Source organism: Leuciscus leuciscus (assembly GCF_965113295.1).
Source record: "Leuciscus leuciscus genome assembly, chromosome: 18".
Taxonomy (NCBI): Eukaryota; Metazoa; Chordata; class Actinopteri; order Cypriniformes; family Leuciscidae; genus Leuciscus; species Leuciscus leuciscus.
Genome location: NC_138742.1, coordinates 31,185,783 through 31,212,790, shown reverse-complemented (window position 1 = coordinate 31,212,790; position 27,008 = coordinate 31,185,783). Strand labels below are relative to the sequence as shown.

At 42.0% G+C, this 27,008-nt stretch overlaps 1 protein-coding gene and 1 long non-coding RNA gene across 4 annotated transcripts in view; one reads left to right on the top strand and one right to left on the bottom strand.

Moving 5' to 3' along the window:
- The window catches only part of opn7b (opsin 7, group member b), a 130,909-nt gene that overhangs the window by 24,633 nt on the left and 79,268 nt on the right, over positions 1-27,008 (top strand). The gene's annotated exons all lie outside the window — the stretch shown is intronic.
- Positions 7,607-12,962, bottom strand: LOC309480687. 3 transcript variants are annotated; one of them, XR_014199717.1, is made up of 6 exons: positions 12,896-12,962; positions 10,148-10,201; positions 9,641-10,048; positions 9,405-9,563; positions 9,235-9,330; positions 7,607-8,472 (listed from the first exon to the last, which is right to left on the bottom strand). It is a non-coding gene; the product is annotated as an uncharacterized lncRNA (long non-coding RNA). The 3 variants fall into 3 exon arrangements; XR_014199718.1 differs by having other exon boundaries at positions 9,641-10,027; XR_014199719.1 differs by lacking the exon at positions 12,896-12,962 and having other exon boundaries at positions 10,148-10,510.

Here is a 27,008-nt window from a genome sequence, read left to right as displayed (position 1 = left end):
AGATGCTCACAATTCCAGCCATCGTGAGTCAGATCCAGTTCGAGGACTGGTTCGTCACAATAGATCTGAAGGACGCATACTTCCATATTTCCATCCTTCCATGTCACAGGAAGTTCCTGAGGTTCGCTTTCGGGGGCGAAGCGTACCAATATCGGGTTCTTCCCTTTGGCCTAGCTCTTTCCCCTTGCACCTTCACCAAGTGCATGGATGCAGCGCTGGCTCCGCTGAGACTCCAGGGCATTCGTGTACTCAATTACATCGACGACTGGCTAATATTAGCCAAGTCGTACGATATGGCAGTTCGGCATCGAGATGTCGTTCTAGCCCATATCAGGTGCTTGGGGCTGAGACTCAACACAAAGAAAAGCGTGTTGACGCCCTCCCAGAGGACTATGTTCCTGGGAGTGGTATGGGACTCCACGACGATGCGGGCACAAATGTCTCCTGCACGGGTGGAATTCATACGGGCGATGGTCTCCAGAGTGAAGCTAGGCCACAACCTCACTGTGAAGCAGTTTCAGAGACTGCTGGGGCTCATGGCAGCAGCGTCCAACGTCATACCTTTGGCCTGCTACACATGAGACCCCTACAGTGGTGGTTGAGAGCCAAGGGGTTTTCCCCGAGGGGAAATCCGTTCCGTATGATCAGGGTAACGCGCAAATGCCTTCGTTCTCTCGTCATATGGAGGAAACCTTGGTTCCTGTCCCAGGGACCGGTGCTGGGAGCATCATGTTGCCGGAAAACCGTTTCAACAGATGCCTCCCTCACTTGGTTGGGGCGCGGTCATGGACGGCCGCTTTGCGAGAGGTCTGTGGGAGACCCGGCATTCTTCCTGGCACATCAACTGCCTGGAAATGCTGGCGGTCTACAAAGCTCTGAGGAGCTTTTTCCCAGACCTCCGCGGCCACCATGTCCTGATACGCTCGGACAACACTTCTGTAGTCGCGTATCTGAATCATCAGGGGGGTCTGAGGTCGCGCCCTCTATGCAGACTGGCACACCAGATCCTTCTGTGGTCCCAGGGGAAACTGTCGTCTCTCAGAGCGATGTACGTCCCCGGGGACCAAAATCAGGGAGCAGACGTCCTGTCGAGGCGGGGGCTGAGGCCCGGGGAGTGGCGACTCCACCCAGAGGTGGTGGAAGCCATGTGCGTGAGATTCGGCCCAGTGGAAGTGGATCTGTTCGCGTCTCAAGAGACGTCCCACTGTCCACTGTGGTTCTCTCTCAGGCATCCAGCTCCGCTGGGGCTGGACGCCATGATGCAGACGTGGCCAAGGCTGCGTCTGTACGCATTTCCCCCGATCGTTCTGCTCCCGGGAGTCTTGGAGCGAGTCCGCCGGGAGGGGATCAGCCTACTTTTAGTAGCACCCCGCTGGCCGACCCGAGTATGGTTCTCGGACATTGTAGCACTGCTGGACGGCCTTCTGTGGCAGGTCCCTCTGAGGAGGGATCTGCTGTCGCAGGCAGGGGCACAATATTTCACCCCCGGCCAGAGCTGTGGAACCTCTGGGTCTGGCCCCTGAGGGGGCTCGGTACCTAGAGGCTGGCCTGTCAGCAGATGTTGTCGAGACCCTACTCAGCTCCAGGGCTCCTTCTACCAGGAGACTGTACAGCCTGAAGTGGAATGTGTTTTCCACTTGGTGTAGAGAGCGTGAGGTGGACCCAGTTAACTGCCCAGTGGCTTCAGTGCTGGAGTTCCTCCAAGATCGTTTCTCCGCCGGTCTTACCCCGTCCACACTTAAGGTGTATGTGGCTGCCATTGCGGCTTTCCACTCGCCTATAGGTGAGGGGCCTTTGGGGAAGCACCATCTGGTTGTACGTTTCCTCCGTGGGGCTCGGAGGATGAGGCCTGCGGCTCGCTCCAGAGTTCCAACCTGGCACCTGGCGGTGGTACTTGAAGGGTTGGCTGAGGCCCCCTTCGAGCCACTGGAGTCGGCTGAGGCAAAGAACCTGACCCTTAAGGTGGCCTTTCTCCTTGCTATCACCTCTCTGAGGAGAGTGGGGGATCTCCAGGCCTTGGCTATAATGCCAACTTGCCTGGAGTTTGCCCCTGGCGGAGTTAAGGCCATCTTACACCCTAGACCGGGCTATGTGCCCAAGGTGCCATTTAATGTGGCACGGTCAGTGGTTCTTCAGGCATTCCATTCTCCACCTCACGTGACGGCGGAAGAGGGGAGACTTCACCTGCTCTGCCCGGTCAGAGCCCTGAGAGTGTACCTTGAGAGGTCCTCTCAGTGGAGGAAGTCAGACCAGTTGTTGGTGTGCTTTGGTTCACCCAAGAAAGGGCTGCCTGCATCCAAGCAGACAATCAGTAATTGGATTGTTCAGGCTATAGCCATGGCTTATCAGGTGCGCAGTCTGCCTTCACCTATAGCTGTGAGGGCTCATTCTACCAGGAGCATGGCCTCCTCGGTAGCCCTCCTTTCTGGAGCCTCGCTTCAAGATATTTGCGAAGCGGCTGGGTGGGCCACTCCACACACCTTCATAAGATTTTATAGTCTGCAACTCCCTGTGACGCCTGGCGCCAGAGTGATCGCGTCCTAAGTGTGCCTGGTCTCCCAGCTTCACACTAGGGTGGCGTGCTTACGGTGTGGCATAGTGGGCATTGCGTTCCCATAGTGTCGTCACGACGACGACGCAGTGCGAGTTCCCTCGAAGGGGAACGTCTCGGGTTACGACTGTAACCCTTGTTCCCCGAGAAGGGAACGAGACACTGCGTCTCGTCGCCACACCTATCACGGGCAGAGCGCGTGCTTCATCGCAAAGGAGCTAACGTGTGTTTGTGCCGGCGTCCCTTTGTATCTTCCGGTTATGCCGTCATCTACTACGTCATGACGCAGCACCAATCAGGATTGGACAGATTTCATTCATGCTTCAGATGCGTTACGCTGAGGGCGTTCCCATAGTGTCGTCACGACGACGACGCAGTGTCTCGTTCCCTTCTCGGGGAACAAGGGTTACAGTCGTAACCCGAGACGTTTTTTTTATTATTTATTTTCATGACGGAAAATTATATCACAGGGTGCAATCGAATCATCTTGAGCTAAGGAATCAGAGGAAAAAATTATGTTTCTAATTGTTCACAAGTTGTCAGCAAGTTGATTACAACTTTGGACAGTTGGTGGCACTAGAAGGGATTGCGTTAGTAGCCGTGTTTCCATTACCCTTCAAATTGCGCAAATTGAAAATACGCCCAATGGAAACACGTCAATTTCGCAAAAACTCACATTTATCTCAAAAAAGTTTTTATTCTCTCATGAGGTGGTTTTTCAGGCAATTCGAAAAATAAATATTTAGCAAAACTGCAATGGAAACAGTTTTTGCGCATTTGCAGGTCAGCTGACGTAGATGACGCGGTGTGTTTGGACATAATACGAGACAGAGCTCTTTATTAAATGCATAAAAGACAAAAGAATTACAGGAATAATGGATTCTAAACCTCAAATAAATGCCACAATTAAGACCTTGCAGCAGAAATGAGGGAGAAACACCCAGAAACACCTCATATGTGCCGCTCACAAGTATAATAAGGGTCGTTCCTTACCATTAATGCTTGGAAAACACACATCTCCTTCGATTAATAATAATGGCTAGTGCAGTGGCTGGGATATAGTACAGAAACCTACCAATGTCCGTTGCCATGGTTTTTGGAATGATTTTACTTATCGCGAGAGGAAAAAATTAAGTTTTAGTCGCATAACATCGGTTAATGGAAACGCCGTCATTTAGAAATTTTTTTCTCCGACATTTAGAAGAAAAAAAAGTCGCAAAAGTTTTCCGTTTCTGTAATGGAAACGCGCCTAGTGACTCCAAAATTGCTCTGGTTAATGTTCAGATTGTCCTCTATCTGAAACTTTTTACCATACGGTTCTATGTGCTGCCATAGACTTCATGATTAAGAAGAAGAAGAAGAAGAAGACAAACAAATACACAAGTAATAATAATAAAAATAGTAATAATGATAATGTATCCTCTGATAATATATCCTGTAACAAGAATCAATATTCCTATAGGTCTGTTTTTACTCATTTAATTTTCCTCCCAATGAAACCCCTGTTTTGACTCATTATAAAGCTGCCAATATTGCAGTATTATACTTGAAAGATTTTATTAACCATGATGTGAAGGCAAATCAAAGTAGACATATACCTGACCAACAATCTTAACTGAATTCATTAAGTGGTAGGCTAATTGTCTAAATCCAGTAAAAAAAAAAAAAAAAAAGGATCTCAGTCTGACTTTAACAGTGATTTTCAGCATGTTCCCCATTAAACGGTAGAAAAGGAAAGTTGGAGCTTGCAAGATTTCTCAGAAGGCCTCGTGTCGTGAAGAGTGTTCTGGGGAAAACAGGGAATGACATTGTGACTGGAACAGAGCGCACATGAACAGTGGCAGTAAACAAACTCTGTCACCGGTCAGTTGTTCAATCATGTTATCGATTGAACAGACAATCAGTTGTTTTGCGGCCAATTTCCAAGTGTGACCACTCAAAAATTAAAGCACATCATGTCTGCATGCAGTTTGACTTCCCATTTAACCCAATCACCGAAGACATACAAAGCAATTGAAAAAACAGCCCAGTAATCTCACTTGTGTCTCCTCTTTGCCGATATAGTCTGCAACCAAAACTAAGCAATGTCTATATGAACTCCACAATTTTTCATAATTCTTCCTAAACAAAATGATCTGAGTGAGGCTATTTGCTAACATATTTAGGGGGCGTTTACACAACACTGTTTTCAACAAAAAATGTAACACTTTTGAGCTTTTCATTTTCATGACAACAGTATTTTGGGAGCCTGAGAACGCAAGTTTTTGAAAACAATACAGTTATCTCTCTGTAAACTACAAAAATGTGAATTTGTGAAAATGGTGCGTATTACTTGTTCAGTCTATAGCCGTGTAGTGTTTCTTTACAAAATAACATCGTCAACTACTGGCATGGCATGAAAAATACAGCATTTTAGTCGTTTTCACGGATCTGTGTGAATGGGGATCACTGTCGTATGCATGCAAAACTTTTCAAACTTTCTGTGTAAATGTGCCCTTATATACTCTTACTGTATCTCAACAATTGTCTCTTTATTGTGTAATAAAAAAAAAAAGATCATGTTGATATATCTATCAGGCTATTCACTTGTGGGCTTAGATGTCATGTGACATAGTCTTATCAACGATTTTCATTTATTCATTTTCTAAAAGGGTTTCAAGGCAAATCTGCCAAGCCTCTTCACAACTGACCTAATGTCACACTTCAGGTCAATTTAAGGACATGTGTATAAACTCTACATGAAAACACCAAACCCAAGTACTTTCAGGGCGCTTTCACACTGGCAGTTTAGTTCGGACCGGGGCACGGTTCGCATGAAAAATCGCTAATGTGAACGCTGTCATCGGACCCGGGTGCGCACTAGAGCAGGGGTTCCCAAACTTTTTCGTTCTAGGACCCACCTAGACAAGTATAATCAATCTCAAGACCCACTTGCACTGGTGCTACCAACTTTATCAGTTGGTCGCACCAGCATGATTTGGTCGCACATTTTTTTTTCTACATGCAATGGGATTAATCAATGCATGCTGATGGTCTTAATCTGCATTCCCTAGTTTTGCACTGATGTAAAAAGGCTGACAGTGACAAGCCTTCATGTTAGCAAAATATTTTAAACTTTTAACTCTTAAAAAAACGTTTTAAAACATGTATGTTCTTTAATGTTTGATTATAATTTTACTGTCTTCACATAGGGATGGGAAATGATAAGATTTTATCAAAAATAATAATGCCACTGACGATTCTGATTATCGATCCGATTCTTTAACGATTCTCTTATCGATTCTTGATAGCACTGTGTGGAAAAATGTAGTCATATGCTTTTCAAAAAAAAACAAGGGGTTTTATTTATTTTAAAGCTTGAGTAAGCAAACTGTACTTTTTATGTAATTTATGTAATAAATAGAACTTTATTGTAAAGTGTTACTGATTCAAACGTCTCCTGAGTTCACTGTTGGAAAGATCAGTTGTCCATTCATTAAAATGAATCGTTCAAATGAGTCATTAGTTCGCGAATTGGACATGTCGTGCGCGTTGTGTGATTACCCCAGCAGTTAGGACATAGACATCCAAGATTTGTGTCAACACAGAAAACATTTCATCACTGGATAGTTTTTTTTCGTTTAATTAAAGTGTTGTTTTATGTCAGCTGAATGTCTGGGACGCTTTTCAGAGAAGATAAGGCAACAACTTATTTAGCACAATTCACACCCAGCGGTAATTGAGGAAGAAAAAAAAAATCTCCGAATGCTCCACATGAAACTTTGGTCTTCCGACCTTTTACCACCGTGTCGATTTATTTTGATTAATATGTGCGAGGGAGAGAGAGCAGGACAGCGCTTAGTTTGGAGACGGTTAAGTCTTTTTTACACTTTCGCCTGGCTCCGAAGAGAGAGAGTGCGCGCGCGCGACCGAGTACTCTCTCTGCTTGTTCTTTCAGTTAAACATGCACTGTGACTCTGTCACAAGCGCAGCAGTTCATCTACATTACTCAGCGATCAAATAACACTTTGGCGGGCGCTAAAACTCATAGTCGTTTGGTCATTAATCGGACTGGTTTTGTTTCACTCATCGTAACGTAAATTTAGCTGCAGCTAAGTGCCTTTGTGCGACCCACCTTTTCTCACTGTGTGACCCACAAGTGGGTCGCGACCCACAGTTTGAAAACCACTGCACTAGAGTACCGAACCCGAGACTACCTGGAGGAGGTGGTCTGAGCTCGGTTGCTCCCAAACCGTGGCGCGGTTCGCGTTAATGTGCAAGCAACATGGACTCGGGTGCGTGCTTGTTCAGGAAGTATAGTATCCCGCGCATGCGTATCACTGCGCATGCGTATCAGTGAAAAATCTTCTGCGAGCAGCAGAAACACGGCGTCCCCTGGATATGTGCTGAATTACACCATGTAATGAACATAAACGTAGTTGTCTCTCACTATGTTGTGCATAATAGCACCAAAAAAAGACAAATTACAGCTATGCTCAGTCGAGTTGTATTCTCCATGCGTTTTCCGTGTGCGTTTGCGATGACGTAAGATCACTGCAAACGCACCTGGGTTCGATACAACTAATTGAGTGTGAAACCAGACCAATGCTGCGGGGGGCGCCGGGAACTAGCGCACTCGGGTTCGGACCGCAGCAAACGAACCCAGTGGAAAAACGCCCTCAGATACAGTACATTAATCATTCACAGCAACTTGTGAATATGGCAGCATATTGTTTCAATGCATATTTTACCATGATTTAACCAGTCCATATTTTTATTTATTTTTTTATTTTATTTTCATTAAGTCAATAACTATGCAGGAAGTAATACAGGCAGGACTAATGAGTAGTACTATATTAACACTTCAGCTACTGTAAAATGTAATGAGTTGAGTTAACTTAAAAAAGTGAGGAAACCGATTGCCTTAAATTTATAAGTAAAGTTGCATTACTTTTGAGTTGGTAAAACTAAATAGTATTTGTAAATTAAACTTATTCATTAAGTATAGTATAGTATCCATTTTAAGTTGGCAAAACTAAATAGTATTTGTAGTCTAAACTTAATCATCGAGTACAGTTAAGTACTGGTGACTCAAAAGCATTAGTTGAGGTAACTTATTATTAGTGTTCACTTTCCTAGTAAATTTAAGGAAACCGATTGCGTCACATTTTTAAGTAAGCTAAACTAACAAAAACAAGTAAAGCAAAAAACGAACTATGCATTCATTTTATTGTAACAGTGTACAAAAATTGTTTCTTTAAAGCATTTTTAAAGCAAAAAGGGTTGATGGTGAGTGATTAAAACAACCAATTAATCAACCCTACAATAAAACATTTGTGTTACTGCAAACACACAGATATAACTGATTAAAACAGACATTTTTGTTGTGGGTATAGAGATTTGTCACCCATCAATCTGGATACAACACCCAAAATGCAAATATAGACCTAAGACAGTCTTGTTTCTGCTATTAAAAACATATTGAACAAATTCTTGACTACAAAGCTTTTAGTGACTGGAGTTTTGGTTTTGTATCCAGGTTAGCAGGTGACTGATAAAAAAAATAAAAAAAATGCAACAGACCTACAGTAATATGGTCTTGTTTCTGCCATCAGAAACAAACAAATACATTAAAACAGTAGGTTTTTTAGTGATTGCAGTTTTGGCTTGAGAGATTTGTGCCCCAGGGAAAGAAAAACCCTTTGAATGAACTCAGTGTTTTTAAGCTGTGAAGGGTACTCCATATTTAAAGCATAGATCAGCCCAAAAACAAAACACATGGCATGTGGAACATTCTCAAGTCCATCCATTGCTATAACACCCTCCAAAATTATTTCTGTATCAGTGACCTCCAATGGCAAACCTTGTGGAGACATGGGGCTGTCCTCTGGCACCACAGTGAGAATTACTATTGATACTTGAGGTGCAACAATATCAATGTCCTAAGAAATACAGAAAAGCAATATTAAAATACATTCTTATATTCCAAATGCAAACAAGTGCATGTTCCTTAAATGTAAACTGCTTAAGGTGCTGTTAAGTAACTAGTAAAATTGTAACAGGGCTTCAGTGGGAATTGTCAGTGATAATTTGGATCTTTTCAGCAAAAGAATCATTGAAACATTTAATAGCAATGTCTTTAGTAAAACATTTACATCCATCCCATGATCGGTTTGGTTTCAAACATTCCTCAAAATATCTTCCTTCGTGTTCATCAGAACAAAGAAATTTATACAGGTTTGTAACAAAATGAGATCCTTTCCCGATCCTTTTAATGATTAACTTATTTAACGCTAATTATTGGTCATCGAAAGGCATTTTTGTTGTTACTGCTTAAACTGTCTGTACCAGCAGAGTGAGGCGATAGGGTGGAGAAGGGATGCTGCTAAAACTGTTACGGGACATAGGTAAAGAATGGCTATATATACAGACCTCTTTGCGCTGAGTAGTTGGATTGAAATTGAATTGGAAAAAATTCAAGACACTATTCTATATGAGATTTTTATACTTTGAAAACGGTTTCATCCACATTAAGATTTATTTGATCAAATGTTATGGAAAACAAAGAATATATTTTACTTGCATTTTATCTATCTTCTATGTGCTTTATATAAGATCTCTTAAATAAACGTAATGCTGACACAAAAATTGGGACACCCTTCTTGTAGCACTTTTTACAGATATTCAATTTGAAGAATACTTACAAAGCATGTTTGGAAGAAGTCTGTAGTGTCTTCCCCAAGAAGGACCGCAAGACCACGGAGAACTGCTGTCCGTCGAGCAGTGACATCAGTGATGTTCTAAGAAATAATACATAAAACATCAAGCTCAACAGTGAAAACAGATCACTTTAAACTTGACAAAAAACACTTACTGCAGACTTCATTTGCATTAGAAACTCCGAGAGCTTTTTTCCAATTGTGCCTTTCTTTGATTCGAAAACTTCCAGAAAACGAGAAGTATGTTTATCAAGGGCTGAGAAGAATTCTTGCTTGAGGTTTTTGCTTGTGATCCGGTTGAACTCAGCAATAATCTACGAAAAGGAGAACAAAAGAAGCACATTAAGACTTAAAACATTTACATGCCCTAGATAAAATGTGTCTTAATTACCTGACTTTCCCTGAAGAGTGCTGGCCATCTTTGTAAAGTTTCTTTTTACTGAAGGCTCCTTTTCAACCAACTCTTTTCTTCTTAGCGAAAAAGTTATGTCAATGTACTGTGCTATCAGTGTAGAACTTGGATGTCGTTTCTTCATTTCCTCCACAATTTCTAATCGTTTTGATTCCATGCTGCTTTCATTTTCACCAGAAGGCATATTGGGAAGAAAATTGATCTCGAATCGTTTGGGTTTCTTGACATTTCTTGGAGAATCTTGGTTCCCTCTTTTCATTGAATTAACAAGAACATCGGTGCATCCAGCTCTCCGTAGTTTGCTCCTGTAATTACCCATTTTAAACTTTATACTGTTTTTCCATCCGTTCCATCCAGTGGAGGAGCCTGGTTCAAAAAGGCAACAGTCTGTGTGAATACAAGGAATTTGATTGTAGCTTCCATGTTTAATCCGATAATGCTTCAATAGCAGAGCTCTCTTTTCACAGAAATAAACACAGAACTTACACTTCCACTGCATGTCCACTGCATGTCCACTGCACTCTTCAAAGAAACAAACTTCTGCAAAAAAGATAACAGAGTTAACAAAGTATATGGATTAATGGTAACAAGCAATTTGTAAAAACATTATTTTTAGCATCCACTTTAAAAACTTGCATCAAATATTGGTTTCTTTGCAGCACATCTCTTATTTAACATTCTTTTGCATTTTAAGGCATTGAATTAATGGTTTTCGGGTCGATTCGTTTGAAAACATTGAAAGGCGATCTAAACTGGCTCACGAATCACTAATTTGTTCAGTATATGGTCTGAAGGCACGTGAGGTGTTTAAAATCAGAATGAGTTTTTAGTCTTAAGAAAAAAACAACAACAATGTCGCTTAGACACGTGCTTACAGAATATATAACCTTACACGTTATTGTATGTATTGTATGTACGTCATTTCAGTGTCTGCAGTTAAATATGTTTAAAAGGTTATTAGACATAAACACATTTGTATTGCTTGACCTATTTATGTATTTAATTCTAAAAATAATTTTAATGTCATACATAAAAAAATGTCATTACAAACAAACCATCATTCAAAATAGCAGCATTTATCTAAAATAGAAAGCTTTTTAACATTATATAGGCTTACAGTTCAAAAGTTTGGGAGATTATTTTTTGGGGAAAAAAAATAAAGTAATTGCCTACTTTTATTCAGCAAGGATGCATTACATTAATCAAAAGTGACAGTAAAGACATTTATAATGTTACAAAAGCTTTCTATTTACTTTCTAAGGCTTTTTTTAAACATTAATAATAATAATCAGAAATGTTTTTTGAGCATATTATTCCTTCAGGTAGATTACATGTTTTCTTGCGTGGCTGGATGTTAGACTCATGAACAATAATCACGTTGTTTGCATTTGCCAAAATTGTTTTGCCGAAATCAAAACGTGGACAGTAAAAGGGAATTACCGTTAAGCCTGGAACACACCAAGCCGACGGTCGGCCGTCGGGCAGTTTCCGTGCGTCGGCCGACTAAATCTTCTCAGTGTGTTCCGCACCGTCGGCTGAAATTGGTCCTCGTCGGCTTTGTAACGGCCGATTCGACATGTTGAATCGGCGTCGGGCCGTCGGTGAAAGAGGGAACTCTTCTCGTCAGTGCACGAGAATAATAGCAAAATAGCGAGCAAAGTCAAAACGGTCCAGATAGAAGGCTGTTCTAATGATATGTCATCTTATCTGAGTGTTCCTTGGCGAATATTTCAATATTAACACGAGAGGAGTGGAATAAAGACAGTGTTTAGCAGGATTGATATTCAAAACGGTAAGCACGCACTGCTTTGTTTACGGTTTGTGTAACTGCAGCCGGCAGCGCCGGTTTCCCTTTTTGAATGACGAATATAGACCACACATGCCAACCCTCCCGATTTTTCCGGGAGACTCCCGAATTTCAAAGCCCCTCCCGAAAATCTCCCGGACCGACCTTTCTCCCGAATTTCTCCCGATTTCCACCCGGACAACAATATTGCTACACCACCCGTCACTGGGCGCCGTTTCTATGGCCGTTTCAGACCAAACGCTTGCGCTCCCATGGCGTCTGTCGTTGCTATGAGCTATGAGCGTGCTCGCCGCGGCCGCGCGCCTACGGTTGAAATAACGACCTTGAGCGCGAAAAAGATGCGATATGTGAACGGCCCCTAGAAGCAGACGTCTGAAATGAAAGGCAAGAACAGCTATTTATTTAGCTTTAGACTGTTACATGAAAATTTAAAAATGAAATGTCATAATTATAATGTTTTGAGAGTTTACTTATGCAATTGTTACATTAGGCTATGAATTAATAAATGTTTATTGATAAGATCTAGCTATTTCATGTCTTTTGATTTACAGTAGCATGAACCACGAGTAGTCGAGTAATTCGAGTATTGTTTTGATAAGAAATCGACTAGCAGAAATCAGTAGTCCTGCATCCCCCCCCCCCCCCCCAGCAGAAATCAGTAGTCGTGCATCCCCTCCCCCCCCCCCCCAGCAGAAATCAGTAGTCGTGCATCCCCCCCCCCCGTCCTTTTGAATATCTCCCTAATTCTGAGGTCTCAAGGTTGGCAAGTATGATATAGACGAATATATGCAGAAATAGACAGCTGTCTCATTTACACGCAGGCGCAGAACGCGCATTCTAGCTGACAGTCGGCTGTAGTTCTCTCGGTGTGTTCAAGTGCAGCTTTTTACCCCGACGCGAGGCGACAACACAGTCGGCTTTCATCAGCGCTAGTTCGTCTGCGTCGGCTTGGTGTGTTCCAGGCTTTAGCGCGAGACGAGTCCGGCTTGAAGCGGAAGCAACCAGACGGCAGAGGATTATGTTCGCAAATCAAACAATGATTTGTCTCAAAACAGTGATTAAAAAAAGCTGTGACTGGATGACAGGTGTCGGTGATCATTCTCAAGTGTCGTGGTCAGCACTGCTGCTGTTGCTGTTGTATCAGTCAGTGGTTAGATAAGCTTGTCAAAAAACGGGACACGGGAGGTCACGCACGGGACAAATAAATTAGGCCCAACATACGGGACGTCCCGCCTAATTCGGGACAGTTGGCAACCCTACTTTAAAGCGAGACGATTACCAATTGTTAGATTGCTAAGAGCAATCCAACGTCATCCATCGATTTTATATCAATATTTTAACAAATACTACTGGTTATGAATTTTGATTGGTATATTGTTATTTTGTAATGAAAATGTAGCAGTTAAACTATAAAAAAAGAGACTCACCTCATCATGCTCTCATCCAGCCATGTGCAAATTAATGAACCGGCTATCTGAACCAAGTAGCGTGTAGTCTTCTTCTTCGTCCAATTAATGAGCTCTCACTCCTTTGGAGTATTACCGCCACCTACTGTATATCTGGTGCATTCACAATACTTAAACTTTTAAGTTGAGCTAAATGAACAAGTTGAGTTTAAGCACTTTGTGTGGGGAAAAAGTTGGAATTACTTAGTTAAACTAAGGGCGTTTTTCCACTGGGTTCGTTTGCTGCGGTCCGAACCCGAGTGCGCTAGTTCCCGGCGCCCCCCGCAGCGTTGGTCTGGTTTCACACTCAATTAGTTGTATCGAACCCAGGTGCGTTTGCAGTGATCTTACGTCGTCGCAAACGCACACGGAAAACGCATGGAGAATACAACTCGACTGAGCATAGCTGTAATTTGTCTGTTTTTTTGGTGCTATTATGCACAACATAGTGAGAGACCACTACATTTATGTTCATTACATGGTGTAATTCAGCACATATCCAGGGGACGCCGTGTTTCTGCTGCTCGCAGAAGATTTTTCACTGATGCGACAGTGATACGCATGCGCGGGATACTATACTTCCTGAACAAGCACGTACCCGAGTCCGTGTTGCTTGCACATTAACGCGAACCACGCCACGGTTCAGGAGCAACCGAACTCAGACCACCTCCTCCAGGTAGTCTCGGGTTCGGTACTCTAGTGCGCACCCGGGTCCGATGACAGCGTTCACATTAGCGATTTTTCATGCGAACCGTGCCCCGGTCCGCACTAAACTGCCAGTGTGAAAGCGCCCTAAGTAATGTCAACAAACTTAATAAAATAAGTTAAGTTTACTTAATCATTTTAGTAAGCTCAGCAATTACATTTTACAGTGCTAGAGAAGCAAGCTTAACTAATCAGTAAGTTATATCATATTTAGGACTGAGATAGTTCCTTATTGTTACGGTATGTGGTGTACTGAAAAGCATGCAGTATTTAGTATAAAAACTAAGGAGATACTCACTTAAACACAACATAACATTAACGAGAACTGACGAAGACTGAGGGTGAACACAGGGTATAAATGCATGGCAAACAAAGGGAGCTGATGAGTGAATGACAAGGAACAGGTGATTGACATGACTTATCAAACAGACTCACAGGACTAAACCAAAACATAATGATGGGGGGGGGGACACAGAACATACATGTTACACTTATTAGGTCATCAATAATTACTAAATGAGATTGGCATCATTAAGAACTAACAGGTAATTATGACAAAATATAAAGATAAATTGCAATTGTCTTTTATTTTTACTCTCAACGTGGTCTTAAAGTGCATCACTAATTACTCAAGACTCAAGTGTTACTTAAGCCTGGTTCACACGGGACGATTTTAAAATTGTCGGCCGATTTTCCAAACCTGAGAGACCCCACACACGGGGATAAAAAAAATCACGGGTCTAACAGTTTTGGTCGTACAGTGTGTGGTGCGCAGCCACACGGCAAAATCAACACATCACACACGAACCGATTTGACTCCCGAGCATTCTCAGGTCAGACGGGAAATCTTGCAAAATACCTCGAGATCAAACGTGACTTCAGAGTAAAGAATCATGGCGGACGAAGAGGATGCAGTGGCAATAGTTTGTAGTTTGTTTTTAACCGGAAAAAAACGTTATCAAAAGAAAAGGCGATGATCTCCGACGTCCACCGGACTTTCTGGTGCGCGATGCCGCCGACTGTTTTGATTATGTTTCCCGGTGCTTCCTCGCCGCCTCGTCACCTTGCTTTCTGATTGGCTACACTCCACAGTCCACAGGCTGCGTGCTCGGGGGACACCACACACGAGAAGAAATCGGGCCAAATAAATCCAACATGTTGGATATCCCCGATTTGAGATCGGAGCGGTCCCGACGTCCTTCCGAGCAGACGAGAGCAGTCTTAACACACCACACACGGCAGGAATATCTGATCAGATTATTTTACGATAATCGGAGCATCCTTAAGATTGTCGGAAGGAGTGAATCGGGGCTAATATTGGCCTAATTATCCTGCCGTGTGAACCAGGCTTTAGTCACTATGAAGGAACCACTAGTGATCTGAACCATTATTTTCAAGCGAAAAAGATGTTTCTCACATCAAAATAATGGTCCAGATCACTAGTAGTTCCTGCATAGAGACTAGATAACACTATAGTAATTAGTGATGCATTGTATGACCATATTCAGTGTAAAAATGACTAATTCTGTCTCAGACACACGATAATGTTCTTTATAATTTGTCAGTTAGTTACTTTGTATTAATGAGGCTAATCTTATTAAGTAATTATTGATTACCTAATAAGGAACCATCTCTTAAATTTGAAATTACTTACTGATTAGTTAAGCTTGTTTCCATATTAGTTAATAGTAGTTGTGGTGTTGTATTACTACTCATTAGTCCTGCATTATGTCCTGCATAGTTACTTATTAATGATATGACCTTTATTTAAAGTGTTACCAAAACTATTATCACTGAAATTTATTCAGGGTCCTTAAGTCTTACATCTGTCAAAGTGCTTCTTCTGTAAGACTTTTCCCATCTTATAGTAGCAGACAGCCTTTCCAACCCCAAAGCTAACAAGGGATCAGAGGTTTTCCCTGGGTAATTCATCATCCTGTGCTCATGAAGGCAGGCAGTAGATTGATGCTCTGTGTCTAGCAAAGCAATCCGCAAATGTCACTCCAACAGCCTCTTGGAAGTTGAAAACGGAAAAATCTTTACAACGAAAAAAATAAATAAAATACAAGTCAACTTTCACTCAAATCGTTATGCTGATAATTCATTTTGCAATGAAATATTTTTGAACAAATTTGAAGATACTTTCAGTCTACTTTTTATATACTTCTCAGAAATATACTTCATGTGTCAGGATTTTGAGAGGGAGGACCCAGATGCAGAAATAGCGGGGGGTGATATTTATTAGCAACAAAAGGCACAGCGTAAGAAAGGTGAGGTGGGAACAGAAAAATACTGGAGCTAGCAAAGAAAAATAAATAAATAAAAGGAATAAAATTCTAGAATGTTTGAACTAGCAAACAATAAGAAACAACTATACTACAACCTTGCAGTGACCTAGAGAGAAAATAAATAAAAGATTAGTTGGCAATAAAATTAAAATCTTGAGAGAAACCAAAAATAAGGCATCAGATAACTAGAGCAAAATAAAGACTGGAACTTGACTAGAATAATAAAAGAAAAAAAACCAAAATGAAATAAGTACAAAACGTAATCGGTTACTTAACGTAACCTCTGTTTTCTCTAGAAGAGGGAACGAGTATTGCGTAAGTAGCTTACGCTGCGGGAAAGTAATCTTTTCTCGAGATCTGAAGCCAAAAAATGATCCTTAATTTTTATAATTTTGTCAACGCAGTGCAGCAGCACGCAGACCTAGGGCAGGCTTATTAGCGTGCCCATTGGCTGCCCTGCGGCAACTGCAGCAGCCTATCGCTGAGCCTTAGACGTGACGTCACGTCCAATGAGTCCAGTGACGTCACAGCCTGCGGGAACTCCCTTGTCAACGCCGTGCGCGCCCAGCATCCACTAAATGAGTCCCAGGGGAAGTCCGGGAAACACGATGAGTGGGAACCAGGCGGCCAATAGAATGGCTAGCGCAGTACATAAGCACACACTAGGGCGCTCAGAGCGGCATGGCCGGTCTGAGCTGATAAACCCTTGTATAATGCAGCTCAACCAGGAGAGCTAAATCAACCGCAGTAGCCGTGGGCTGACAGTGGGCTGGCCTACGCGTGACTTAGACTGATAAAACTTTCGCCTGCAAGGCAGGAACTTCCAGGTTGTAAAACCTAACAAATGTCGAGGGGGAGGCCCAGCCCGCCGCCGTACAAATGTCATGAATGGAAATTACGCTGGACCAAGCCCACGAAGAGGCCATGCCTCTGGTGGAGTGAGCCCTGCTGCCCAGAGGGCACTGCAGGTTTTTAGACGCATAAGCAGCTGCGATAGCGTCCACTATCCATCTGGACAGGCTGTGTTTCGAGGCGGTGAGACCTTTGGTGCGCCCACCAAACGAAACGAAAAGCTGCTCCGAGCGCCTGATACCCGTGTGATACCATTCGGCTGCCAGCCAGGGCTGTAGGGCTGAAATGCGGCCTTGATTCACCTTGACTCGCGAGTCGCTGGCCGCCCAGGCTCGGTGAGGCACGCGCGCTTTCAGCCAGCGTTGAAGCGGGCGCATGCGCAGTAAGCCCAGCTGAAGCACTGCTGCAGCTGAGGCCATATGCCCCAGGATTCGCTGGAATGTCCTCAGCGGCGCGTCGGGAGGTGGGGGGTAGAAGGAGATAGCGAGGCTCGCGGGAGGGGCTCCGGCGAGCGCTCAGCTACTGCATCCGGCTCCGGAGGCCTCTGAGCGCGGCGTTTCTTCTTTACCCGGCGCGGTGGAGGCAGACGGAGAGGCAGGAGGAGGGTCAAACAAGAGTCGAGCCCGCAGGGTCGACATCGGCATCTCCTCGGAGAGTTCGCAGCCGCCCGAAGTAAGGGCGAGGGCTGCGTGGTCGAGGCCCAGGCAGAGAGCGCAGATCACATGGCGGTCGCTGTCGCTGAGCGGGACTCTGCACGAGCCACAGGAGGAGCGAGGTATTTGCAACAACGCCTCGCGCTCTTTTAGATGCAGTGTGTCGCGGGGCGAACACACAAACACACACAACACAGAGCAAAGAAGGATATAATCTGCCGGATAGCGGAGCAGGCAGGGAAGGCTGAAGGCAGCGAAGACGGCCGGCTTCCTCAGGCTGATATCCTCGGCGTGCTGGTCGCTTGTTTCAACGGCGGCGGCTTACTCAGAGTCCAGCGATGCGGAGAGCGTCGCTGAAGAGACAGAAATCAGTGAAGCAGCCTCTGAGCCTCGCTTGTATACGCTAAGCCACACCCCCTCTTTCGCGGGCTGTGACGCATGAGGCGCGCCAAGCGCGCTCATTGGACATGATGTCACGTCTAAGGCTCAGCGATAGGCTGCTGCAGTTGCCGCAGGGCAGCCAATGGGCACGCTAGTAAGCCTGCCCTAGGTCTGCGTGCTGCTGCACTGCGTTGACAAAATTATAAAAATTAAGGATCATTTTTTGGCTTCAGATCTCGAGAAAAGATGACTTTCCCGCAGCGTAAGCTACTTACGCAATACGAGAGAACCTCTCGTAAGAGAACTAGAAGTGACAGGGAAAACTACATGTGACTGACAAGACCTGTAGACAAGCAAGAAACGCTCACACACAATGAAGACAACAATCCAGCAAAGGGGAGAAGGAGCACAATATAAACTAAAGGGAGAAGAGCATACAAGGAACAGGTGAACATAATGAGGCAATCGAGAACTAGACAATGACTAAACAAGGGGACGTGGTAATGGGAAATAAGGAGGCAGGACGAGAGGAGCACATGGCCAACATAAACAAAGACAGGGACATCTGGGGGGTATTCCAGAAAGCAGGTTATGAGACATTCCTGGGTAAGTTTAAGGGTAAGTAAGCGGACAACTTTCGGTTCCAAAAACTGAGTTAACCTTCAAGGATATGCAAGTAGATTTAGCAACTCACTCTCTGAACACAACCTGCTCTGGAGCAGCATCTGTTCCAGGGTTAGTTTACTTCAGAGGTGTTCAGCGCATGCGTGCCCTAGACCAGACTGTGCACAATCATAGTTATAGCACTATTAAAACAAGGTAATGTTTGAACAGTTATTGTTACACTTTTGGTTCTACTATTTGTAGATTAATTACCATTTTTTTACCATTACCATTTTTTTTATAATTTTTTTATTATAGAAATACATTTATAGGTGTGACAGATTGCACACACACGCACACACATTATTTTATCTAATCTATCTATCTATCTATCTACAGTATTACAATACAATAAACATTAGTTGAATAGCTATTCAAATTATCCGAGAATTCAGGATATGTTTGACGGTAAGATAACCTTGCTTTCTGGAATACCCTGCTCAAGCACAAGACAAGCAAAGAAACAGACAAAGACAAAACAGGCAAGACTGTCAGGGCAGGACCCTGACAAACTTCTCCGAAATATACTTAAAGTTCCACTTAAGTATACTTGACTTATACTGACAGAAAGGTCTACGTATATTTGGCCTTACATGTACTCAATCTTTTGAGTGAGAGATACTTAAATTAAGTATTCTAAGTACACTCGGCTTATAGTTGTGTTTACTCTTTTGTTTGAGTAGTCTATTAAATACTTTTTATTGATATATAAAGAAAACAGATATGTTCCTATAATACTGAGGATCTGCATTTTTGTGTAGGCTTGTCCACTAGTAGTGTACAGAAGAATTTACTTAAAATCTACTTTACTCTTTCCCCTCCACTGACTGAATGAAGAAGAAGCAGAAACAAGTGATAGAAGATTGCTTACGCAAATGTAAAATAATGCGATCATCAAACATTAAACAGCATAGGCTAAACTGTAAATCAAAACTGCCTAATGTTATCGAATGAAATGTTGAACCCATGAAGAGGAAACGACTGTGAAGCTTCTGGGGTGTTGATGGACTCCATGTGTGCTTTGACCATCGTTCTGAATCTGAGTTTGAAGTCACCATTATGCTGATCAGTGTGTGTTTTAGTTGGGCTCTTGACCCTTGAACATTAGTTTCCCCTGGCTACTGTAACTGTGTTTATAATGGCAAGAACAGAAAGAGATCAGAGCATGTTGAAATGTGGTCAGATGATGTTGGCTACTTTTTGATACCGATGTGATCATCATGTCGTGGCCTTATTTGCTGATCTCTTGAAAATCATTGATTATAGTAACCCTGTGACTCTACAGCATGAGATCCAGCAGTGGTTTAATCAGATAAACTGAATTAAAAAAAAGTAAAAAAAAAAATAGCTTTAGACACACACAGAGACATTAAGATTCAGTGTATGAATCTCAACAACGGTGACATACTACAGGCTGGAATGCATTCTGTGTGCATCATACAAAACTCATGGCTCCCAAAATGCATTGTGGCATGAAAGCACTGTTGAGATTCATATGCTAATTCTTAATGTCTCTGTGTGTGTAAAACACACAGGAATTCTTACTGTCGAATCACAACAAGAATATTGAATTGAAATTAATAACATATATGACCCATATAAAACTAAGACATAAGATCAGTGAATTAAGCCACACCAAGATGATTATATTCTTATCATCAAGCAACCAACATCATCATGTTTCCTCTTGCTGTTCTTGCCATAACAAACAGCCAGGTAAAAACTAACATTTAAAAGTCAAGAGCCAAACTGCCCAACTAAAGCAAAAACTGTTTTACATAATGGTGACTTTAAATCAAACTATTATTTTCAATAAAACATCAACATAAAGCCTCTTTAAATTCTCAATAAGAACTTTTGTAGACGTATGATAGAAATAAAGTCTATCTGGTTAGTAATAGGTGAAGGTGGAGTTGTTTAAGTGGTTTAATCATCCTCTGCCAAGATCTCGAGAGATTTGATGTCTATCATATTCAATTGATTTTATATTAGGCTGTGGCTGGAAGTCAGTTGTAGTTTCTGTTCTCCAGTGATTATGCTTGTTATCACTTAATTATCTCATTAACTCCAACACTGATTCATTGTTATGTTTAATACTCTGGTGTTTATGTCATCTGGGCTAACCCATGTGGGCTCTGTATGGAAACTGCAGACAAAACTTTCTGGGCCCCAGTTAGATAGCCCAGGTCAAACCAGTCTGGGCCCCACATGGGTGTGCTGGCTGGGTATCAGTATACCTAAAAGGTCACATAGTTGCAGTACAAACTTGTAAACTACTTTTGTATTTAAAGTTTACTACTGTTACACTTAAAGTATACTAAAAAGTGGGCCAATTTAGTCCCAAGTAGAAACAGTATACTTACAAGTATACTTCTACATTGATATTAGTATACTTACTACATAAAGTTTACTTTACTTAAGTATACTTAAGATGAACTTAATACTTATTATTTTGTAAGGGTGGATTTATGTTGCTTCATAAAAGCTAATATTGCAGAAGATTGTGTTGATAAATATTGCATTTTTACAGAGTTTTCTGCTGAGTTCAGCGCAATAGCACAGCTTTGTTCCTAAACTCCACAACAGTCTTGTTACTCGAAACTCCACATCAGTGTGCTGTAATGGGTTCGCCCCCCAAGCGCAGGACTAGCTTGAAAGCAGCCTTCACTCTGTGCAAGGTTCAGCTGGAAATTCCAAGGGATAATTTGTGCATATAGACAAAATGTTAACGTTAATATGTGCTGGTGTCAGTTGATGTGTTAATTACAGTAATGGAGGTCAGTATTGTGTTTGAACAGTAGATTACTTCTAACATCCATAAATTGCCCTAACAAGACAGTTTAACAGGGTTTATTTTCTAACGATTTGCTTTCAGTCAGTAAGAGTTTCAGAGAAGTCTTCCCAAAGCAGCTTTAACAGCGTCTCAAACAGACACTTGTGCGCAAAGTGAAGAGCTCAAGGACCGGCTTTTGGCACAGCTGACAAGTAAATCTCACTTTGACCCTGTCTGTCTCTTACACACACACACACACACTGAAGTCTACAAAGAAGAAGATGATTAGTCATGTTAGAACTGAAGCAAACAAATCCAGATCAAAAGGTATCCTACTGTAGTGAAAAGGACTTTCCAGGGCCCAGTTTTATGGCAGGGCCCTTTTCTGACTAAAACAGTAGAGAAAGATTTGCTATATTTCATTGGATCTTGGTGGACTAGCACAAACAAATATCCAATTGCATCAGATAAAGATGCTAGGACAACTGCCATACACCTCTTAGAGGGCAAGATGAAGACCCCTAGTACCAAACCCTGGAAGTCCACAACTTCTCATTGGCCCAGAGGCAGTATCTGCCCTTCACCCTTAATGAGACTAATTTCTAAGGTTTAGGCCTGAACCACCATACAAATTCTTTAGGACCATTTGGATGCAGCAGCAGTGACTGAAACAAATAAACAAAGGTCACTAACTTCGACACAACTTAAAATAAGTATTCTCAGTGACAGCTATTTGTAGTGCATCTTACACAATTTTAGCTGTTAATGTACAAATGAATGCATGCATGACAGTTCAATCTTTTCCCTTCATGTTTGGTGGTGGTTTAGAAAGTGAGAAATGTATTGATAACACTTTAAGACAGGTGTTGTGCCAAATTCTGTTTTTTGGGGGCAGATTCAGCATGTTGAATTGGTGTTGGGCTATTGGTAAAAGAGAGAACTCTGATTGGCTCTTCTGCTCAGCGAACGGGTCGGTGCAGGAGAATAAGGGTATGTTTACATGACAACTATATGCTTAAAATGGAGAAGTTTTCCCTTTGAGTTTTCCCCGTAAAGGTGACATCATTGTCAAAACGATCCCCATTCACACGGCTCAGGAAACAACTTAAAACTGTGTATTCTGCTGCCAGGCCATTAGATGGCGATGAAACACTATAGACTGAACATGTAATACGCATGAAGTCATCGTCTTCAGGGATTCGCCTTTTTGTTGTTTACACGGAGACCTTTTTTTTTTTTTTACTTCCACTTTGAAACCCGTTTTCAAAAGTTTGCGTTTTCAGGCCCCCAAAACGCTGTTGTCGTGTAAATGAACACCCAAAATGCAAAAAAAGTGTCAAGTTTTTACTTGAAAACGGTGTCGAGTAAACAGCCCCTAAAAGTGAAAGCGATGAAAGCGAGCAAAGTAGTCAAGACGGTACAGACAGAAGACCTTTCTAATTTGACGTCGAATTCGAATTCATAAATATTTCATAATAACTTATAATAAGTGATCAGCGTGATTGATATTCAAAATGGTAAGCAAGTGCTGCTTTTTTTTTAACGGTTTTTATATCTGCAGTCCTAGTTTCCCTTTTTGAATGACGAAAATAGACTATTGATATCTGCTGATATAGACAGATATTTACTTACACGCAGGTGCAGAACGCATGGGCTAGTTGACAATCGCATTTAGTCCTTTTGGTGTGTTCAAGTGCAGATTTTTGGCCAAAACGCAGCCGACGAGAGGCAACAACGACACAGTCATCTTTCGTCGCCACTAGTTCTTTGACGTCGGCTTGGTGTGTCTATAAATAAACTGTACTAACTGTGTGCTTTAGATTATGCAAATGATTTCCACAGCAGAAAGAAGGGTGGACCACACTGTGTGTGTCCCCTCTTATGCCAGCAGCCAATCACAGCACTGGGATGGAGAAATGCCAAACTGCAATCTCCTCCTCTGGAAGGAATAAACGTACCCTTTCAACAGACAAATGAAGAGAGAGTTGGTTCAATAGAGAGATTATTAGTGCTCCCCCTAGAAACGCATAGGTTAAACATGATATTTACTAGTGCAGAGGTCTTCAACCCTGCTCCTGGAAACCGACTGTCCTGCAGAGTTTAGTTCCAACCCTAATCAAACACACCTGAAGCAGCTGATTTACAGGGCAATGGGTCTCCAGGAACAGGATTGAAGACCTCTGTACTGGTGACGTGTGACTAAAAATGGCTTCAAATGCTTGGCATTAGCACTTCTGAAACCGCAGTTCTGATAACACAGCAACTTCTTTCTAATAGTAACAACCATGTAACTCAGTCCATGCATTCATTGAAAGCTGAATGTCACAAATTGTGTGAATCTTGCACATCTGAAGCCAATACAGAAGCACAACTCAAATAACAATATGATGCAAAGCATGATTTTATTTGTTTTATTTATTTTCTTTTTTTTTACTGAGGGAGTCGATTTTGAATTCTTAAACGTGCCGAATGTTTTTATAGTAGGGTGAAATCTAGTCTGTTGAAATATCAGAGCCGATCCTGACCTCCCTGGGGCCCTAAGCAAAATTCTGTTTAGGGGCCCTCATACCTGACCCGTGAGCCATGAACTATTTGCCATTGCCACACAGTCACACCTGACACCCCAGTGTTCCCACTACAATCCCTCCTTTAACTAGTTGTAGTGAAAATGTAATTCCTGATATCAGAAGACATTGTTACAAGTAAAAAGTTCATTCTTAATATCAAGATTTCACATTTTAAATAATATAAATTTAATTATTGATATCAAAAATGCATAATTATCCTGTGAATGAATAAAAGCTAAAATGGCGCCATAGCATGTCACTGTGTTTTAAATGATAAAAGTAATTCTTGATACTCTTGATGGTTATTATTTACTGAGGGATGTGCATCCATATTGACCAGAATCTCCAGCCAATCAACATTTTAAATTCAATGGAGCCTATCAATAGTCAATGTCAATACATTGCTTTCCATATTGCATTTGGGCAGAGTTGTAACTAAACCTTGACTGAGCGACTAGATAATCATCGTCTTGTTTTAAAACTATAATGAGGAGTGCCATCACGCCCGTATTGTACTGGTCCCAACTCACAACAGATGTTTCTGCTGGAAATTGTGCGCGTTTCATTTCATGCACGTGCATATGATATGATCGCATGTTAACGCGCGACGCGGTTATCTTTTCCGAGCTGCAGTTTATAAACAAACACCGTTGTCCTTTGTCGTTTATTAAACATAATAAATCAACTCACATCAACTTAACTTTAGCCTACTGTTCTTTGCTGACATCAAACTTTGAGAGGAGAGTCACAAGTCTGCCTGATAACTGTTCCTGCAATGAACTCTTATGGTGTTTTTTTCTCTCTCTTTTCGTGACCAGAAGGATAGTTCCACTTCATTTTCTCATCGATATTGTAAACATTGATTGACGCGCTTTGACACGAGGGGGAGGCGGGGCCTTGAGTAATTTGCGGGGCCCTACGCACTTTGCGTAGTGTGCGTATAGGGCTGATCGGCTCTGTGAAATATCAAAATATCACTCAACATAGCAGGACCCTTTTAATATGTTTCTGGTCTAATTGTGAACAATCATCAGGTCATCAAATGATTGACTGACATCGCCAAGGCCTATTCTTTTCATTCCGTGATATTACAGAAGACAAAATGGGTTGCAAATAGTGTTTCATGTTGTCTTCATTATTGTTTTCAAACAGCTTTTTCTCTGGTGATCTGGTGATGTATTCATGTGCTCGGATGTTGGCCCATGGCATTATAGCTGCAGATTCACAGGACAAAGAGCAACACAAACACTGGCCTGGCAGAACACCAACACACTGCAAGCAGAGAGCAGCCGTTTGACTCCACAGTAAGGTAGCGCTTGACAGGAATAGATAACTGACATTTGCCCAGAGTGCAACAATGCTCTGATCCTGCTTGGATGTCAAGATTGATTGTACATCAAACATCTCTCCCCTAACTTTCTGAGTGTCAGCCCTTTCTGTTGTTCCTTACATCTTCTTCCCAGTCTTGACCTAGATGATCCTCGATAGAGATGAATCAGGCAGTGTGTGAGGAAACCGTCCACCATCATTAGTATAGTGTGATGGACATGAGATCACAGCACTGTACGCGGCTGTCTGAGAATTAAACTGAATGAATTGGACTCGGGATTAGAGCGAGACATTTAAAATGTCTCTGAGGACACGTTAATTGCGTTGACAGATCTTGAATGAAACTATAATTATGAGTAATGAGAGTTGTTTCCAAAGAACTTCTCTTTTCCACAGAATTTTAATTCCCTTCACATCAATACATAACCTAAAGTGAAGTCAGTAATATAGATACTCTATTTATAGGTTTGCAGGTCATTCAACATGCCATAAGAACAATGTTTGCTCATTATCTATTACACATCAATTACACCATCACATATTCATTTTACATATATATATATATATATATATATATATATATATATATATATATATATACACACAGTATAATTTTAAATGTGAAAGCTGACCAATAGTATTGTTTGAAACCCAAACATATGACTTTTTCGTATGTAAAACACACAAAGATTTAGCCTACTAATATGTTTCATGCTTCTTTTATACAATAAAATTGAAAGAGAAGCACATTCAAATGTATTTTATGTGGATGAGAAGTCTTGCGGATGGTTCCAAACATGTAAGCTGTCAAAAGTGTTTCCACGCTAAATTCAGTGTATTTTTTTCCGGGTTAGTCAGGTGTGCATACTGATATTGTGTTTTCCTCTGTGCACATGGCTTTACATTGTAAATGAGTGACTAAATAAAGCCACCGGCAACCATCTCTTGAGCTCTGATTAGCCGCTTTTCCACTGTCGGACCAGTGCAAGCTAACAACGTGCCATGAGGACAAAATCGAGCTGCGTTTCCTCTGTTGGGCCAGTAGCCCCCGCAGCACTACCCTAAAACACACCCTTAACACGCCTCCATGGAACAACGTCACACAACACCACCATTTCACCAGCATGGGGAAGCTAAATGAAAACGAAAAAGATTGCAAACTGAACATGACGTTTGGTCTTTATTGTTTGATTGCGTTGACATTGGGACGTTGGTTCAGTTTACTTTTAATTAGCGGCAATTCGGGGGTGGCTTGAATGAATTGCTTGAATGGTGGGTTCATTATTATTCTTCATGAAAAATACAACAACAAAACAGTACATTGATAAAACCCAATATATTTAACATAGAACTTTTATTAACAAAAAAAAAATAAGACGGCTTTATTAACAAAGCGAATAAGCACGGCCTACACCACGCTGTTGTCAGGAATAAATGGAGGACTCAATTGCAGTGACAAATTGTGACAAAAGTTTATTAGAAAACTTTAGGAATAATTTGAAACAGTCCATGTGACACATAGTTGTCTCTCCCATGTACTCCTCACACACATCAGCGGACACAATTAGAGGACACCACCGAGAGGAAACGACACAGGGCAACCAACTGAATGTCCAGCAAGTGAGACTGTCTAGCTACAAACTCCTTGTCTTTGGTTCCTGAGCACAATCACAAGCAGGTACGCAACTGAAGCAAACACACATGAATGAGGGCACAGAACATGAAACATCCACACAACATGAATAGTGATCACCTGACAACAAAGAGTAGACACAGCTGGGTATATATAGGATAAAGGGAACGAGCGACAGGTCTGGGAGATCAGCTCATGATTGTGCACACAGTGCTGCAAGGCAACGCTAATTGCTCAAATCACGGGCTGCA